Source organism: Pseudorca crassidens, chromosome 5 (assembly GCF_039906515.1).
Source record: "Pseudorca crassidens isolate mPseCra1 chromosome 5, mPseCra1.hap1, whole genome shotgun sequence".
NCBI lineage: Eukaryota > Metazoa > Chordata > Mammalia > Artiodactyla > Delphinidae > Pseudorca > Pseudorca crassidens.
Genome location: NC_090300.1, coordinates 123,620,254 through 123,637,397, shown reverse-complemented (window position 1 = coordinate 123,637,397; position 17,144 = coordinate 123,620,254). Strand labels below are relative to the sequence as shown.

General features: G+C 37.5%; 1 long non-coding RNA gene across 2 annotated transcripts in view; it reads right to left on the bottom strand.

Annotated features, from left to right (window-relative positions):
- Window positions 1-17,144, bottom strand: part of LOC137225340 (uncharacterized) — a 202,191-nt gene that overhangs the window by 181,505 nt on the left and 3,542 nt on the right. The gene's annotated exons all lie outside the window — the stretch shown is intronic.

Genomic DNA, 17,144 nt, shown 5'->3' with positions numbered 1-17,144 from the left:
AAAGCTTCTATTGAGTGCTTATTAGCACAAGGCACCATGTCCTCCACTGCATAGAATGAGTCTGACAGGCATAAAATCATATTTAACAGTAAAATTTAATTTTTGAAGAAAACATTGAGAACCTGGAATGCATCCCTAACAAAATGGAACTGTTGATAAAATCAAATATTCTGAAGATTCCCTCCCTTCATCATTATTTTCCTGCAGCTATTAGATTTGAATGCTATATTGGAGGTGAAAATAGCAGAATAAAACTGAAATGTAAGTCTATTTGTGGCTTTCTAGTCTAAGGTTATTTTTAGATATTTTTATGTATATTTAGTTATTTTTAGTTGCACAAATTATACACGATACATGTTTGCGTATATAAAATTCAAGTAAATACAGAAGCATATAGAGACAAAGAAAAGGCTTCTTTGTCTTCCCTCTCTCACCCCTGAGTAACCCCAATTCCATAGCCCTTTGCAGAGGAAAACACAGGTAACAGTATTCTTTCAACCGTTTTTCTAGGTTAGTTTTATTACTGTTTTGTTATTAAGCCTTTTCTTTTTCATTTTTAAACTTGCCTTTCTTTCTTTATGCAGATGACTTCCTGTCAGTATTCCTGGTAAGTTATATACCCCAGTGGCCTTGCATCCAGGTTCCATAAAGACATTTTTAATAATATCCCAATGATCTAATCTTTTAAGGCTCTAATATTTCACCCGTTTTTTTTAAAGCAGACATTTTATGGACTGGTGAAGAGCATCATTAGAAACATACATCTCTGAAGCCATAATAGTTTTATAATTTGTTCTGCCTCACAAATAACCACAGCCAGTCTTCCAAGAGGACAATCCTTTAAACCAAATCTCTAACATTACAGCGGCTTATGGCTATTTCAGATAATGGGAGCTGTCCAGTGTGTGATGTGTTCAGTCTCTTCCATTTAGGGAGGATCTGTTGTACTAATAATCGACTTGAAAATAAGCTCTGCACTAGAAATTCAGCAGTGAATAACGGAAATAAGTAAGCTTACAAAATTTATTGGAAATTTCTTTCTGAAGGTCAGAGAACATATCAAGCACAACAGCAAATGTGCATTTTTAATAGTATATCATATTCTTATGAGACTCTGCTATAAAGCTTATTGTACTTCCCTTTCAAAAAACCTGGTTAGGAACTTCCCTGGTGGTCCAGTGGGACCTGGGCTCCCAATGCAGGCGGCCCAGGTTCGATCCCTGGTCAGGGAACTAGATCCCGCATGCTGCAGCTAAAGATCCCACACGCTGCAACGAAGATCCGACATGCCGCAGCTAAGACCTGGTGCAGCCAAGATAAATAAATTAATTTGAAAAAAGAAACACTGGTTAAAGAGACTTCAATCAACACCTACTTTGTAGATTCGTCTAAATTTCTGGAATAATAAATTAGATGTAATAAAAGAAAAAAAACTCTGGATTTTTTCCCTAAAAAAAGAAAAATCTCCCAAAATATGTCCTTTGTGGACCTTGTCATGAGTCATATGTGTATAGAAACACACTTTATCACTTAAAAGCTATGTCATCTTGAACAGGAATGAGAATTTGTCTGATTCTTGGTTTCCCCATTTTTCAACTGGAAATAATAATGTCTATTTCGCAAGTCTTATATAATGTATGGATAGCAGAGGCTTTGCCATGTGCCTGGTCCATCACTGATTCCAACTGGTGGTAGATAATTCCCATGCTGATGGCAAACTCTACCCCAAGTGTCTGTCTTATTTCTCAACTTTTCTTCCTCAGGACTTGTTCTGAAGATGTAAAATTTTTCATCCTTCTGAGAACATTCCAGAAACATGGAGCAGTTAACAACCAGAGGGGCAACCCTCAACCAATGAGGAACGGGAGTCAGTGGATAAATGCCTCAGTCTTCCGTTTTTGAAGGGACAATTCTGAAGCCCATTCTATACAGTTGTTTGGAGGGTCCGCAGTGGAATTGAGCACCAGTTGCCCATAGCAAAACTGGCTCAATAATGTACCCTTAATTAGCTTCCTGGAGTCATCTCTCTAACAGATTACCTTCTCCCAAATGCTTATCTCAGACTCCACTTTGAGGAAAAAAAACAAACAAACTAAAGGGCTTTTAACAGTGCAAGTACATAATATGTGGTTGGTACATGATGGTTCCGTTCCCTGCATCTCTTCTTAAATGCCATTCACTCTACTGATGAGTCAGTTTTCCAGTCCTTATCAAGGACTTACTCTTGGCAAAATAATGTTCTAGATACAACTATCCAATATGGTAACCACTAGTGACACATGGCTATTGAGGACTTAAAACGTGGCTGGTCCAAATTAAGAGGTGCTGACAGTGTACGCTATACAACAGATTTTGAAAACTTAGAATAAAAGAAGAATGTAAACTATCTTATTAATAATTGTATGTTGATTAGTTGAAATCATAGTATTTTACACACACTGAGTTAAATAAAATGTATTATTAACATTAATTTCACGTTTGTTTTTACTTTTTATAATGTAGCCACATTACCAAAATTTTTTAATCACATTAGTAATTCAGCCTGGCTGAATTAGAAAAATGCATAGAGGAATGAAACCTATCAAAGTAATAAGCACTCCCACTGTTTCCTTAGTTTCTTGTTGGTCATGGTTCTTAGCATTAAGAATCTTTCAGTCCGAGTGAAATCTTTCGCCCATTTCCCAGTGTCTGGAACATAATAAGTATTCAGTGTTTTCTTCTGCACAAATAAATTAGAGATTTCATTACAAGAAGAAATAGGAGGTAAATTTTATAAAATAGGTTGGTGTTGGACTACACAGGATGTCAATGTAATTTATTTCAGAGGCAATATAACATCCTTAAAGGTTTTGGTACTATTTATTAGAAAGATTCATGTGGAATCAGTATGTAGGATGCAAAAGTCAGAGTGAGACTAAAGCCTAGCTGGAAGGCGATTGCAAAATGCTGGGGAGGTCACTAGAAGGGAGTGGCCATGGCAATGGAAGAGAATCAGATCATAAGATAAAATTAAGAAAATGCTAGAACCTGATTGGTTCTTGGTGGAGAAAGAAGAGAGGAAGGAATGTTTTCATGTCTTCATTGCAGTATGAAATCCATTAAAAATCCATGCTCTATAATTATTATTGTAAAAAAAAAAAGTTGCCCCAAGAACTTTCCCTCACTCTATTCATTCTAAGGCATTTTCTAACTCAGGAAAAGAAAAATTACTGCAGAACAGCAGAAAAGGATTTCAGATTCTTTACTGTTAGCTTCAAAAGCAGTGTTCCAGGACAACAAAGACATTGCAAAAGTACTTGCAGAAAGAGACTACATCATTCCTCTCCACTGAACCTTCCATGCCCAGAAGATAAGAGCCTTCTGATTAGGATGAAAAGAAGTCATGAAGGAGAAGCAAAGGGGTTAAACGCACACCTGAGGAGGACTGGAACAGGATCTTCTCTCACAAGTGTGTAGCTTAGGGAGACAGAAGGTTGGAGAAAAGTGTGGTGTTCTAGATCTACCACTTCAATTTGGTACCCCAGGACACAAATGATGGTGTGGGTCTCTCTACACCATAATAACATCGAGCCAACAATTACACACGGCTGGGTATGACACAAGGGAATAATGAGGCTCTGATTCTACCTTAAACTCGCCACCGAGAAGTGGACAAATAAACTTTCCCCACTTCCCCAAGAAGGGCTCAGATGTTTGTTGAAGGAGACAGCTGAGGGCCAAAGGGGCTTAAATTTGTAACCCAAATGCCAGTGTGAATCATGGAACTGAGGTTTTTACAAGTGCAGAGATTTCAGAAGGTGACCTTAGGAAGAGTGACAAATACTATGACCACCAAAGATCAGATACTCTCTCTCCCTGACTTCCCACCTCAACTTCAATCCTGTCATTATCATAAATATGCCTTGGAACAGGAGTGCCACCCTAAAGAGAAGGAGAGGAAGGTAAAATCCAGAACTGACACAATTTTAAGCTTGACTGAAAAAGTATGACAAAGACTGAGTTCACCTGGAAATGACTAGATACAGTTTTATAGCATCAGGAGAAATCAGGCATATAATAGAAACTAAATGTAAAAACAGGAAAATAAAATGTTACCTGTTTTGCATATATGATTTCAGGGCCCACGAAAATTATACTTACAGCAGGTATAAAGGCATTTACTGCATTCTTAAGAGGATTAAGAACTCTCTTTGGGGAACTATAACAAATTTTGTAAAAAAAAAAAAAAAACATAATAAATCATTGACTGAAATGCTGTGACACTAAATTGAAATTAACAAAGTGAACTGCTATTTTCCTCATGCCTGGCCTTCCCTCTGAGGCATGGTCTGATTCTAATTTAGTGCTGAGTTTGAATAACTAAGGTGATAAGGGTCACTAACCAGTATTCTTCAGTATAGGTATTGAAGGTAACCTGATAGTTAAGATAAACTCTAGAGAAGTGGTTCTTAAGGGAGAAGATGGGGGAGAGGCAGCAGGTAGTTGGCGGGGGAGGGGAGAAGGAGGAAGGGGGTGGCACCCCATGGGACAGTTGGCGATGTCTAGAGATAGTTTTGGTTGTCATAACTTAGGGTGGTGCGACAAGCATCTAGTAGGCAGAGGCCAGAGATGCTGCTAAACATCCTACAATGCACAGACAGTCCCCACAACAATCAATAGTCAAAATGTCAATAATGTCAAGGTTGAGAGACCTGCTCTAGAGGTGAGTGAGAAGACTAACCACGCTGAGGATCCTGGCAGCTTCATAAAGTTGACCTATCACTTTGAATTGTTAATATAAAAAAGTTATTGTTCACCAGATCTTTTGTTCTAGGAAGAGCTTGGATAGAACTTCTAGAATTTTTACAAAAAATACTTTTTCTTTTAAAGGGCTCTTGATGATGATAATGATAAAATTCAGGTGAACTTAGTTCTAGTCATAGTTTAGAGCAAGAAAGACCCAGATAACAATCTACTCATCTCTCTATTTTGGATTCTATATTCTGGGCACTTAACTATAGTTATCAGGGGAAGGACAGAAAAGAGGGAAAGGAAGAAGCCTGTAAGAGAAAGAAGCTCAATATTATCATTTCTATTATGCTGGGGAATGAATAACTAGGTCATTTAGTAATATTAGCTTTGAAAAATATAAACTTCAAATTTTAAAATGGTCATTAGATTGTTTTAAGAAATATTTTAAATTCTAAATAAAAATAGTCTTTAAATACTTTCCTTTCCTCCTTTGATTGTAGAATTCAATTCATCAATAAATAAATACATTGCCTCCCTCTTAATTTCAGCAATCTGTTCTTGAATAGTTCAGTAAAAAATACTTACTGTGAACCTAATTACCATGATTTTAATGGGAAAAATTATAATGTATATGTCAACCACAAACCCACAGCCAATTTCCTAAAATGCAGTAAAACACCCCTAAAGAATTAACGAACTATCATGTTAGAACATAAAATGTTTAAACATTACTTCCCAATAAATCAATATAGTTAATAACTTAGCAATATACTGAACATCTCCTCTCTGAAGACTCAAGAGCTTTTCAAATATCAACATGTGGGTCTGATGTTGCGGCTGAAATAACTCAAAAACACTCCTATACATTGTTTCATTGGACATATTTTGTTGATTTTTCATTTCACTGACAATTAACAGTGCTATGTACTTTTTCATGTGCTTACAGGGTATTTGTATATCTTCCTTTGTTAAATTCTGTTCAAGTATTTTAGCTATTTCTTTTATTTAATTGTATGTATTTTTACAAGTCCTTTGTCAAATATATTACTTTGAAAATTTTTTGTCCAGTTTATAGTTGGCTTTTCATTTCTTAAATATCTTTCAAAGAGCAGAAGCTTTTAATTTTAATGAATACAATTATTTAATTTTTACTTTTATGGTTAGTGGTTTCTATAAGAAATTTTTACCTACTTCTAGGTCACAAAGATATTCTCATGTTTCTTTCTTCCAGAAGCTTTATACATACTAGAATGGCTGAAAATAAAGGTTGACAACACCTAATATAGGCAAGGATGTGGAGCAACCAGATCTTTCATAAATTGCTGCTGAGACTGCAAAATGGAACAAGTACTTTGGAAAATTGCTTGGCAGGTTCTTAAGCTGTGAAACTGTTAAACGTATACCTACTCTATGACCCAGCAATTCTAGGTATTTATTCAAGAGAAGTGAAAACAAGTCCATCAAAAGTTTATACAAAAATACTTACAGCGACCATATTCGTAACAGCTTAGAAATGGAAGCCACACAATTGTCCAAAAAGAGGTAGCAGAAAAACATACTGCAGTACTGTATATTCATATAATGATAAATGAACTACTGCTACAAACAATAATATAGATGAATCTCAAAAATATGATGAGCAAAAGAAGCCAGACACAAAAGAGTTCATACTTTATGGTTCCACTTATATGAATTTCAAAACAGGTAAAATAATTGACATTGATAGAAATTAGAATAGTGATTGCCTTGGGGTAGAGGGAAAGATAGGGGATTGAACAGGAAGGGATACAAGGGAACTTTCTAAGGTGTTGAAAATGTTTTATATTTTGACAATGGTGTGGATTGCCTGGGTGTATTGATTTATTATTGGCTTGTATACTTGAAATTTGTGCATTTCACCACATGTAAATTATACCTAAAAAATATAGAGCATATTATATTTTAGAAGCACAAGTATAAATTTTTCCTACAGCTGAGATATGTACACTTTATGACATATTAAAAGTCACAGGCATTCTACTAGAAAAATGTTAAACTAGGAGAAATCCTGTTGGGGTATGCCTGTATTTCCTACATGCCTGGGAAGATCTGTCTTTGTCTATGCCCTTTTAGATGTATTAAGTAGAGAGTCAGATTATGTGCTGAAGGTTGTTTCACTCTGGATTACAACATTGTAACTCAGTGGGAATTCCCAACAGTGGGGCTGTGTTCTCCACTATGTTTGATCTGTACTACTGGGCAAGTGCCAAGAGTTAATTCAATCTCTACCGAAAGTTGTAAATACAAAACATGGAATAACAGGGTTTTATTTATAAAATAACAAGGTTGGAAAATATTTTTGTAAGCTATAAAATTACATGTAACCCACTGGAACCAGGGTGAGTGTACACTTGATCAGTGACCGAGATCTGCTAAGACTCCAACTCAGTCTTAATAGTACAAAAGAGACTACATAACTGCAGGTAAAGCATTAACAAAACTTCTTGTCCTTTATGAACAAACTTGACCCTGGTTAACTTTACAGTACTGTTTCCCTGGAAACCTGAAAAAGGTAGAATGGCAGTGGTGCTACTAGGCAATATTTCTCACGATAAAAAAATTACAAATTGCATCTGGCAGGAGAGAAACTATACATGAACTATAAAAACCTGGTGGGAAACCACAGTATGGGGCTCCCTGCATATGATGACTCTAATAACGAGGCAGGCTCTAGAATTTATGATTGGGAAATTCACTGCTGTTAGACTCATTGTCATCTCTGTCCTACGAATAAGTCACTCTTCAATGCCACAACATAAAGTGGAGATAGCATCTGCTCCTGTACAACAGTAGGAATGTCATGAACATAAAATAATATATGAAATACTTTGACCTCCTCAGAAGAAAATCAAAACATGTTTTGGGGCTTCCCTGGTGGCACAGTGGTTGAGAGTCTGCCGGCTGATGCAGGGGACACAGGTTCGTGCCCTGGTCCGGGAAGATCCCACATGCTGCGGAGCGGCTGGGCCCATGAGCCATGGCCGCTGAGCCTACGCGTCCGGAGCCTGCGCTCCACAACGAGAGAGGTCACGGCGGTGAGAGGTCCGCGTACCGCAAAAAAAAAAAAACAAAAACATGTTTTGGTACAGGCACAGCTGCTAGCCTTACGTCCCTGGACATTTTTGACAATATTCTACTTTTTGTTTTCCTCTCAGATATATACATAAGCAGTTCCTCTTTTTAAAATACTAAGTTTATGTGTATCAAAGATGAAAATTATAATCTCTCCCCTACATCTGGTTAACTGAAACTAGCCATTAAATATCACAAACAAGAAGCAAACAAAGGGAAGAGTCAAATACCATTAGAGAAGTTAGTGACCAGAGAGTAGACAGAAACAAAAAATGGAAATCCCCAAACCATTCTAAAGCAGAGAGAAAAAAATTAAGGATATTTAGACTTAAAGGCACTTGATACAAACTTTAAATAGATAAACTAAGAGTAGCTCCTGAATAGTCTCCCATGAGCATATAAATTAATCTATCTGTTGACTCTATCAGAAATCAGTATAATACTCTAAGTCACTACCTTTTTTTGAGTTTTGCTATATAAACCTTTTTCCTACAGAAACTTTTAATGTTCCCAACCTAAAAAGTAAGCCAATGAACCTAATATTATGATGCACTGTAGAGAGACTGAGACTCATCCTGAGAATACATGAATTTGTCCTTTGAACTTTAATTATGAAAAAGAGCTGGATATAGTCATCTTCTCTTACTGAGTTCCAGATAGAAAGCCCACATCCTCATTTGTCAGCTAACATTACCATTTGCACATATTGAATGACTTTGCAAAAAAAAAAGGTTCAACATATCAATGACTAGATAGCTACTTTGGGCGGATAAAGGCTTTTTTTGTTTTGTTTTATTTTTGAGGACATAAAACCACTACAGTTTTCCAGATGATTAAACTGAAATATTTAACAATCTGCAATTCTAATTTATTTTCTAGGCATACATGCAAATTTTACCAATAGCCTGTAGCAAAATACTTAAGCTGCCACAAATTGATCGACACATTCTAGCCAGAGTCAGTTCCATTCTCCTGGGTGTTTAAGAAGTACCTAGGGGTAGAGATGGAGGAGAAAAAGGAAAACTAACCCACCCGACTCCTTAACCCTATAATCTTCTCCACCAATGAGTTTATGTCTGAGTGGATAAGAAATAAACAATATGGCCAAAATTGTCTACACTGGTGTCACTCCTTCTATGGCAATAGAAAAGAGCCTCTCTCAAATGGTGCCTTATAGTAGAATCCATGTGGGCCCATTGCAGAGATGACAGGATAGACTACCTCTAGGAGGTACCAACTAGGAGTGCCTAAAAGACTAACCAGTTCCACTAGTTATACTGAATTGGAATGCTAATAAGCACTTGCTCTGTGATAACAGTGTGTTAGATAGATGACTCTGTGATTATTCATTTGTACCCTTATTGTCAATTCCTCAAGGATATGCATGAACAGAAGAGTGGTCATTTAGTCTCAGCAGCTACTGAAGATACTGCTACTCTATCAATTAGGATGTTTTCAGCTATAATCAACAAGTAACAGAAAAGCAGACCAAAAATGGATTAAATGAAGTAGACATTATTATCTTATTTTTAAAAAGGTGAATCCAAGGTTGCTGCAGTGATTCAATTATGTCACATGGGTCCAGGTCCTTTCTATCTTTCCACTCTTCTAACCTCAGTATGTTAGCAATGTCTGCCTTCATGGTCACAAGATGGCAGGTAAAGCTTCAACATCACATCAACACAAGAGTAAAGAATCGCCAAAGCAAAAAGAAGGGGGTGAGCAGAATTTTTTTTTTTATTTCCAGAGGTTTTTCCATTCTACCACATTTTTGCTTACCTCTCACTTGCCAAGACTGAAACTTGTCCATTGTTAGTCTAGATGAAGAAGAATATAATTTCCATAACTGGCATAGAAGAGTTCTCTAGGGCTAGAGAACAGAGAACAAAGATGGATCCTCCCTGCCCTACTCTACCAATGAAGACAATGAGGATGGTTTACATGGAAGAGGAGGAAATAGCTATAACCAGCAGTATTTGCATAGCTCATTAACAAAATAGTATATAGCAGATCCTGAAAAGTCAGCACACTCTCAAATCATTCATTCATTCATTTATTCATTCAACAAATATTTGGCAGGCACTATTCTCTGTCCCTGAGATATATGAGAGAAGAAAATATAACTTCCAAACCTCATGGAATTTACATGCTAGAGGAAGAAGACAGACAATAAACAATAAGTATGATAAATAAGATAAATGTATCTCATATATACATATTTCATATATACATGAAAGTAATGATTTCTTTTTAAAGACTGGGGTAAGGTGGGACTGAGAGGAAGCTTTAAGTAGGGTGATTGGAGAAGGCCTCCTAAGGGAGTGATAATGATTAAACAGCAAAAGGTCAGACTGTTACCTTCCCAGTCCACCCTAATTTTTCAGATGGCCTCAAGATAACTGCAACTAAAATAAAAGAACATGTCAGAGGAAGAAGAAGAAAGCAAAAACTGAAGTACTGTATAGAATATATCCAGAAAAAATTTTGGTTGTGCTTACAGACATATTGGAAGCAAATAAACTACGAGCTTACTAAGATTGAGGAAATTGTGTTGGTAAAGAATCTATGAGCCTGAGAACCAAAGATCCATCTGACTCTGAGCCTTAAAACAACCTACAGGCTTACAAAAAGCTGCAAAATACACACAGCCCCTAAGGGGAACATATTCCCACAACACATTTCAGATGTGGCCAGGAAGAATAATAGATGAGGAAGGTTCCAGAAGGTAGCGCAAGGGGCCACAGAGAGCAATGGATAAGAATTCCCTCCCAGAGAGTAAAAACAGGATGCAGTCAAGGCACTTCTGCCACTGCCAGAGCAGAGGTCTTTTTCTTTTTTTTTTTTTTTTGCGGTACGCGGGCCTCTCACTGCTGTGGCCTCTCCCGTTGCGGAGCATAGGCTCCAGACGCACAGGCTCAGCGGCCATGGCTCACGGGCCCAGCCGCTCCGCGGCATGTGGGATCTTCCCGGACCGGGGCACGGACCCGTGTCCCCTGCATCGGCAGGTGGACTCTCAACCACTGCACCTCCAGGGGTCTTTGAGACCCCTGCCCAGCTGGTCTCCATCAGTGCTATGGACCAATGACTGCTGTGTCTCTCATTGTTTTCTTACCTGAATAGGGGTTTTAATTTTTTGGGCCACCCTGATCTACCTGAGTTACATCTGGACCTGAGTGAAAAGACTAAACATCACTCAGAAATCCTTGGATTTGAGCTGGATACAGTAAGTAAATGGAACTTTGAGCTGTCTCCCTTGGGAAAGGGGTGAGTGTGCTCTATGTGTCTTGTGTGGAGAAAGGATGAATGTGAGAAGGACATACACAACACTTGGCAGCCAGAATTGCAGGTTATGTGAGAGACAGCTAGCTTCCCATCAATATTCATCCACTCCTTATTCCTGGCACATAATTAGGTTACATTTCCCAGTCTCCCTTGCAGACTGATGTAACCATGTGACTAAAATCTCAGCTATGATAATGTGAGTAGCTGTGATACGCACCTGTCTCTTCAGGACTCCAGCCTTTAAGAGAGGTGTGCCTCATCCACACTGTTCCCCTCTCCACTGGCTGAACCTGAGGTGGTGAACAAGCGTTGACATGATGACAAGGTGCCAGAGGATAAAAGAGTCACAAGATGACAAGATGGGAGAATCTGGGTCCCTGAATCACCATGTGGCAGAGAGTTGCTACCAACCTGGAACACCCTCGATTATTCCATGAGGGAGAAATAACCTTCTTGTTCATTGTCACTGATTTTCTAAGTCTATTTTTACTACAACTTAGTCTACTCTAACACAGAAATTTAACTCCCCAGCTAATGTAGAAATTATCTTCTATATATTTTAAGATGGCAAAAAAGAACATAATGTTGATACATTTTTGAAAACTTTTGTCTTAGTTTGGGCTGCTATTACCCATACCATAGAACACCATAGACTAGGTGGCTTATAAACAACACAAATTTATTTCTCACAGTTCTGGAGGCTGGAACTCCAAAATTCAGGTGCTGGCAGATTCAGTGTCTGGCGAGATCCTACTTCCTGGTTCATAAACAACCACCTTTTCACTGAGTCCCATGTGGCAGAAGGGAAAGGGAGCCCTCTAAGGTCTCTTTTAGAAGGGCACTAATCCTATTCATGAGGGCTCCACCCTCATGACCAAATCACCTCCCAAAGGCCTCACCTCCAAATACCATCACACTGGTGGTTAGGATTTCAACATATGAATTTGGGGAGAACATTCAATCTATTGCAGCTTTCTTTCAAAATAGCTAAAATTTTTAAAGTATTAAAAACTATCATTTTCCAGTTATTCTGGAAAAAAAAAACTGTGGTGGAACCCCTCATTTCCTACAGATTATAGATAAGTGAATCATTACTATACTTAACATGTAAAATTTATCAGAATAATGAAAAAAAAGCAGAATACAAAAATATATGCCAATGTGGTACTTAGACATCTTTATAGTGCTACAGCAATTAAAATGTAAATATATTTCAATGCCATTAAAAACTCCATTCCAAAAGCAATTACTTAATGCCTGTCCCTTGCATCGGTGGTAAATTTCTCAAGAGTAGGCACTCTCTTGCTCTCTACTGTATAACTAATACCTGGAAAAGTATCTCAAATATAAAGAGCGTTTAATAAGAAATTGTTAAATGAACAAATAAATAAATGAATGATTAAATGAATGAAAAAAAGTATTTTAAAAATTGAATTAGTTTTAACTTTTGTGAAAAAGTACACGTTTAGTAGAAATTCCAAAAACAAAAAAGTTGTATTCTTTTTCACTTACCATTAATGCTATCATCTCCCGTCCACAAACCTCACTGAATTAAAGAAAATCCTGAAAATTTTAAAATTCTGAAATTTAAAATTCTCTAACTCAATTGGTACACTAATAGTTAACTCAGAAATATGTCGGGATTTCAATGTCTAGCTTGAGTATTCCATACCCAGACATCTTATATTTATACAATGAAATATAAAAATAAACCTCTGGTAAAATATTGTGAAACAGACTGTTTTCTAACTTCAGACATCAATCCCAAACTTCCCTTTTATCACCTTGAATTTAACAGTGGGAATGGTGCACATTACTAAGGACTGGATTTGAACCACAGTGGAAAAAAAAAAAAAAATCAATAGCTTAGTAGTTAACTCCCGATCTCCTCCCAGCAATGCCAACAGTGAATTCATCTACAGACTGGAAATAGGTTTGGTTTGTTCTGCTTGCACAACAGGACAATGGATCAACAGACAGCTTACCCATAAAGTCAGCATTACTGAAACTATAAGTGGTAAATCCCTTTAATGCAAATATTTGTAGCCCAAACTTTCGAAGGGATGCTGGTCTAAGCTTAAGAGGACCCATAATTTTAAGAGAGACATTTTCTTCAGAGTTAAGAATTCCAATAGAGCAGTACTAAACTTTGTCTATAATCCTATAAAAATTAGACTTTTAGAAAATTGATCAACAACACTGAAATAAGCCTACCACACTGCTCAATTTGAGTGTAAAGCAAAAAGAATTCTAAAACAGTCGATTTTTGCTTTCTTGCTTGCTAAAAATGAGAAATAGGATAGGTATTTTACCTCAAATAGGTTATTTAAGCCAGCATTGAATCTAAGATTGAAAATTTAGTGTTCAGAGTTTATTAACCAATTTTAATTTTTAATACATGATTCATTCACTTAACACATTCATTCAAGAAATATCTATTGAGTACTGTGCCAGAGATTGCTTGTTGCCTATTCTAATATACACTGTTCCTATTTAGAAGCCCTGATTTTTAGCTGGGCACATGGATGCTGGAATAAAGGTCTGATCCCAAGTCTCCCTTTCATCCAGGCTCTTACCACTGGAAGGGTGGGAGGTAACCAGAAATGTTTTGTAGCAGCTTCTCAGAAATATCCTTAAAAAGCAGCTGGTATATATTCTTTGCCCTGTCTTCTCATCTTCTTCCACCCTGCTGTTTAACATTTGTCTCTAATGAAAGGGGCTATCTCTTGCACAAAAAGATGAGCCCATGTCCTAGGGATGACAGAGTAGAAAACTAGGAGCAGCATGCATTCCTGAGGACTTTGTGGGTCAGAGCCACCACACCTACCCTAGACTGCACATCCCCAGACTTTAATGTAAGAGAAAAAATAAAGCCCTATCTTTTAAAGTTACTTGTATTCAGGGTTTTTATATTACTGCAGTGAAACCTAATCCTAACTGATACAAGCACAATCTGTAAGGTAAGTGTTGAAATACAAGATGACTAAAGCAGGGTTCCTTGCAAACAACCGGCTTAAATTCTAGCGATGAATATTGAAGTATAAAGAACACCAGAGTGAATTAACAATAGTTTTTGCCTGTTTGTTATATTTTCAAACCAACTCCCTTCTTCTGGTAACAACAACCACTTTTCTTTGGAGGAGTTCTTCTCCCATATTATGAGATCAAATTTTAATCCCTGCAGCCCCATTCCTGAGCCAACCTGTTTTCTGGGGAGGGGTGAGGTGGGAGATGTGGGAATGTAATCCAAGCCTGGCCAATTGAAGTACTGGTTTGGCCAAAAAGTTCATTCGGCTTTTCCGTAACATCTTAATGCAAAAGCCAAATGAACTTTTTGGCCAACCCAATACTAGCCACTATAATTGATTCAGAAATGAGCATATGAATTAAACTTGGCCATTGAGAATCCTGCTGTATTAACAACCATCGCTACAATATGTTGCATAACAAAACAACCCACAACTCAGTGCTTATAACAACAAGTATCTATCACAGGTTTGTAGGTCAGGTAGGCCTCCCTAGCTTTAGGCTGCTGATTGGACGCAGGTCTGCTCCACATCTTTCATCCTCCTTGCACTGGCAACTATCTGGGCGAAATTCTCTTAGTGATATATGACAGAGGCACAAGAAGCCAAGTTAAATCACACAAGCTCATTTAAGGTCTCTGCTCACGTCATGTTCATTAATATTCTATCAGGGTGGGGAAATATATTCTGCCCACTAAGGTGAGCTATGAGGTCACATGGCAGAGGGAGGGTATGAAGAAGTGGAAATAATAATGCAATTGATTATGCACACATCTTGAGTTTCTGGGTCCTTTAGGGTCATGGTACTAGAAGGCTCTAAGCCTGGGGCTGCATGCATCAGTCTTCCAGGCTAAATGGATGAAGCACATCTCCAACAGCAGAGAATGAATTAACACATAAAGAGAAGCAAAGACAGCAAAGGTAAGAGATGGATGAATAAATACACTAAGTATACTGAATCCTTTACTTTAAAATAGGAACATGCCAGAAAAAATACCAAGAATAGCAGTGGTATGAACAAGAGTTGTGGGGATTCAGAAAAGCGAGAAGATTAGAGAAATTTTTATAGCAGACATTCATTGGAATGATGAGCGAGGGTCATTTGCACCAGAGCAGACATAAAAATGATATTCAGAAAAGAAAATTATGTAAACTCTCTAGCAGTCATTGTTGGTTTATATACCTAACTTGTTTTCCTCGCCTCTGTTATAGAGGTTGAAAAAACTAAATACTCACTTCCCTAGAATCCATTGTTGTCATGTAATTTCTAGTGATTAGATATAAGCAGAAATCTACTGGGGTCTCTCAGGAAAGCTTTTCCTTCCTCACAAAAATGAAAGAGGCAGCTTTCCCTCCCACTTCTCCCTACATCTTCCATTTCCATCCTCTTGCCTGGAAGACAATATGTTGCTTAACTGTAGGGCAGCCATTCTGCTCTTGAAAGGGAAAGCCAGAATAGATGCAGAGAAGGTAGTCCCGATATAATGAGCCAGTGAACCACTGCCGGGAGATGGCTCCTCAGATCTTGTTCGGTGAAACAAATAAAACCTTACCTGATTCAGACACTGTTAATCAGGTTTCCTGTTACTTTCATCTGAAAGGATTCCTAACTGATTTAAGCCTGAAGTCAAGGTAATGTCAGTTTTAGGTCAAGAACAAATTATATAACTAATCTTTGTATCTATCCCCTTACAGTTTGTAACACATTTTTGCACACTTTACTCAGTTACTAAATTAGAAAGGATTGCAGTTAATTAAAAATAAAATCCTTGACTATCCAAGTAAATGTTAGGTTTTATCAAATGAGACAGTAAACTGGAAAGCCCATTGTAACTGTCTAAATGCTGAATAGATTCATGTATTACTGTTAGGAGAAAGGCAACATGCCATGACAAGTTTTTGAGAAGGGGAGTTCACCTGTGTTTATTTCATAATGGACTGTGAAAGACAGACTGAAAAAAAACTAGATCGGAAGCAAAGAGATCTGGGAAGAAGCTCTTATTTGATGAATGAAGGATCCACTGACAAAATAACAAGGGATTCTAGCCAGGATGGAGTAAGGAGTACCAGAATAGCTCTTCAAAGTTAGAAAACAGGGCAAAATTTATGAAATATCTATTTTCAGACACTGAAACACACGCAGAGCAAACATGTCATCCCAGAAAGAAAGGAAACAAATGAGGTGAGCCCTACAATTGCCCTAGTTTTATGCCTGGAGGTACTTTCAAACCATGGTCCACATGAGGAGATCCAAGCAAAGCTGGGAGGAGGAGACAAAGATTGAGTCTGGGGAGTACAAGATGTCTGGAATTTGTAATCAGGAATGCTAGAAAGGAAGAGCTATACACAGAAAGAGTTTCAGAACACGTTTTAAGTCTTCACCTGAATACTAAGCTATGCATGTACAGGGTGAAGCTCCAACAGGCTGGGCAAAAAATTAATTACCAGGGAAAAAAGAATTACTTGGGAACTACAATACGAACAACTACTGGAACTCATAGGGAAAGTAATTATTTGAGTTTTCTCCAAGTAGAGTATAGAAACTTTATTAAAGACCTGTGACATACAATAGACAGCCTAAGCCACTCCTTAAGAGAGAACTAGAAATTCTTACAGCAAAAGGATAGTCTAGAGTCTCACAAAAGTTTAATAGGCTACTAGAGTAACAGCCTCCCAAATAAAGCCCAACACTCTTTAAAAATCTAGACACTCAATGTATTAGTTTTTTAATGCTGCCATAACAAATTAACACAAATTTAATGGCTTAAGACAATACCATTTACTATCTTACAGTTCTGTAGGTAAGAAGTCCAGGTACAATGGATTTCTAATCCTCCATTTAGAATTTCACAAAGCTAAAATCAAGATGTAGACCAGGTTCTGGATTGAACTTCCAAATCCATTCAGTTTTTTGGTTGAATTTAGTTCTCCAAGTTTTAGGACTTAAGTCCCCATTTCCTTGCTGGCTGTCAGCTGGGATCCAGTCTTTGCTCC